This window comes from Actinia tenebrosa, unplaced genomic scaffold (genome assembly GCF_029948245.1).
Source record: "Actinia tenebrosa isolate PJP-AT-01 unplaced genomic scaffold, QUT_ActTen_1.0 PGA_scaffold13__45_contigs__length_12533684, whole genome shotgun sequence".
Taxonomy (NCBI): domain Eukaryota; kingdom Metazoa; phylum Cnidaria; class Anthozoa; order Actiniaria; family Actiniidae; genus Actinia; species Actinia tenebrosa.
In genome coordinates, this window is record NW_028292573.1 from 12,359,099 (window position 1) to 12,362,782 (window position 3,684).

Below are 3,684 nucleotides of genomic sequence, written 5' to 3' on the forward strand. Positions count from 1 at the left end.
TTCACTTGAATTAGTCTCGTTGGCAAAACAGTTCTTTACCGTATAAAATTCGAGGTTTCTGTCGGATTGATAAATAACTCACATACTACTTATTAAAAGCTTTATTTTTTTCCCCTCTGAATCAAGAAGCTAAATATTGATCTGTCTTATGCCAGAATGCGAAAATATATTAACTGCGATAGTTTTACACTTAAAATGAAAGTAAAAATCTAAAGACTCGGAAATAATGCCAATAATGCAAATTGGATCGATAAATAATTCATATACTACTTATAAAAAGCTTTATTTTTCCCCTCTCAATCAAGAAACTAAATCAGTGTTGATTCGTACCTTTTCTCGTTGCTGTCTCATACCAAGATACAAGAAAAGAATATTAATTGCCCAAATTTTACACTTAGAATTAAAGTGAGAACCTAAACTCTCAGAAATAATGCCAATTGCTTTAAAACAATCTGTTTTATTTTGGAAGACAAGATTAATTTCTCAAACATGAGGTTTGTTTTTACAGTAAATAAGGGAAAAGAAATTTCGGGATGCATGTAGCTGTCCGTTTAATATGTTTTCTGCTCCAAGTTTATTTCACATTTAGTAAATAAAATAGGGAAAAATTTCGAAATTCGCGTTGTCCGCTTTACAGAGGAATCACTGTATTTGGTTGTCGGAAAGATTTAAATGTGAATTTATTTATAGCCTTTTTTTCCTCCTTTGATTCAGCCGCAATTCCCAAGCTTTTAGCCATAACAACTTACTTTTAAGTCATTGTTTGTTCGAGTATATTTTATTACGTTCGCGCTTCCTCAGTTAATACTACAATTATCGGACATGATAAAAACAAGATGTACGCATGTCACTACAGCACAAGCACTTGCAAGCAAAAAATTCGCTTTTGCTACGAATTTAGCCTGAGCCTTTCGCCTCCGTCCCCCTACGAAAGATTAGCAGTTTCATAACATAATTGCCAAAAGTATTGCATGACTACAAGGGTACTGCTAAAAATAATTTGCCAACACGCGGGAAAAGGAGCAACTTGTCAAATTTCAAGGGGATAGCATAACAGCAAATACAGCCGTTACTTGTTGGAAGAGGAAAAGTCAGACTGGTCGTAGTCATGCAAAGTAGCCGAATCAGTTCTAGTTAGTACTCCTTTTGATGAATCTGAACAATGACCTCAATATAGTTGAACCTTATGAACACTCGATTATTATTACGGACACTAGTTTTGATCTCGGTAGTGGATCGCATTTGCAGTCGAACATTCTTGGATTGTATTTATAGTCGAACCTCCGGACACTTGTTTTAATCCTAGTAGATCGATATACTGTCGAGCCTCCCTATTACGGACACTTGTTTTCGTCCTAGTAGATCGATATACTGTCGAGCCTCCCTATTACGGACACTTTTTTCGTCCTAGTAGATCGATATACTGTCGAGCCTCCCTATTACGGACACTTTTTTTCGTCCTAGTAGATCGATATACTGTCGAGCCTCCCCTATTACGGACACTTGTTTTTCGTCCTAGTAGATCGATATACTGTCGAGCCTCCCCTATTACGGTCCTTTCAATTTTTCTTTTAACCTTTTTTTATCTTTTTCCTTCTATCTTTTCAATTTATTTATTCTTTCTTTTCTTCTTTCTCTCCCTTTCAATATTTCTTTCTTTCAATTATCATTCTTTCCTGCTTTTGTCTTACTAAACTTTGTTTTCTTCACTCCCCCTCTTTGTCTTTCTATTTCTTTTATTCTTTCTTTCTTTTCTCTCTTATTTTTTCTCCGTCCTGTTGGCCCACTGTTTCTTTTTATTTTCTTCAGTAAAACTACAATGTATCGAATTTTTGACCGGATTACTTCAAACAAATTGTTAGTCACCCTCGCGTGTTTACAGTTGATTCTAACTCAATTTCCATCAAGCCTACTCTAATTTCGTATTATACATAATAATGTTCTACTGTCGCTGTTTATGTCTAGTTTCTTTCATATAGTTAATAGAAGCGGTCCAATTCGGGGTCAAATGAAAAATCATTGTCCATCTGTTTTTTCGGAAAATATTAAGTTTTACTTGGACAAAACATCGTAATCGCAATTTATGACACCTTTTTTGTGATACAGAATTCGTTGTTCTTTATACTTTGCGGTACTATTCGGGCGAAAAAATTGTCTTTATCAGCTCTTTCGGAATAACAAATTTCTATTTACAAACCCATTATAATTGCAATAGAAATTTGTGTGCAAGCATGACGACTTATTTTGCTAATATAGAATTCGAAGTTCTTTTTACGTAAGTGAATTATATTCGTTTTTTCAGCAAAGCCTTAGTCACTTCTTTTCAAAAATGTAGAAATCCATCGACTTTTATAACGTTTGTCAAAAAGTATGTATCAAACACGAATTTGAAGGAGTCTTAGCCATAAAAATGAGAAATGAGGGAATGAAAAAGAAAGGATATAAACTTCAGTTTATCACCAATGCCATATCGTATTGTTTTGTTTTAGTGTCAAATTTGTCAAAAGTCATAATTAAAATCGACTAAAACCGGATAATCCAAAGAAAAGAAAAATCCCTTCTCAATTACTTTGTATGTGACAATCAGGAAGTACTTGTCACTTTGTGGAAGAAGATTAGGATATCAAAAGAATAGATATTAAATGTTATTTGTTCTGTCGATGAGGTGGTTTTTCCTCACGACTGTTGCATTCTAGATGTGTTGATAGTGGGAGGTATCGAAGTTCATGGGATAGACTTTCTTGAAATAAGGCAGCAGATGATTTTTAACTCCATTCAAATTATAATTACATCTTTACAAACATATAGCCTGGCTTGCGCTCAGTTGGATTAAAGCTGAATGGAATGAAGAACTAAGAAGTACACTAATGAATTATTTTTGAGTTCACTGTAATCTTGTTGCCTGAAGAAGATATCGCCATTTCACCTGCTCGTCTAAGATAACTCGATGAGTGAATTCTTCGGGTGAGACTAGAATTACATCTGAGACAAGAGTTTTTTTCGACTTCATTGTTAATTTTCTTGTCTGGAAAAAAGACGTTAGAATCTCACTAGATCATCAGTGGACGATTTAACTGGAATCTTTTAAGATTACTGAAGCGCTTTACCTGAGAATATTTGTCATCTGCGGACATTTCTTTGAAGTTCACGGACTGAACTCCGCATGGAATCCTCCAAGATTCAGTACACGAATTTACATCTGAAAAATATATTCGAGTTCGCAGAGTTATTTTAGTTCAGGGTTACTGAAAAAGACTTTGTTAGGGCGGACATTCATTCAACTGAACTGTAACTGAAACTTTGCCGCGGACTGTGGACTAGAATTACATAGTAGACGTTGTCTACTGGAATTCCGGAATAGACTCAGTTTTGTCAAAGACATCAAAAGAAGAGGCAGAAAACTCACGCTAAAAACTTTAAACTACATGCCCTCATTTAGCAGATTTCGTACAGGTTAAAAAGGTTTTTTTGGTAGTTTTGATAAGAAAGATACTCTGTCAAATAATTATAAAAAGAAAGTTGTCGTTGCACTTCGGCCGGAGGCTAAGCAAGGAAAATCTACCTCGATCTCTTCCCCCCATCAAAACGGATTACTGCTAAGCTGAAGGACGGTTCTCAGTTTGAGAAATTTACTGAGAAGAAGATATGATAATAACGTTTCGCATGATGAAAGAAAATGCAACG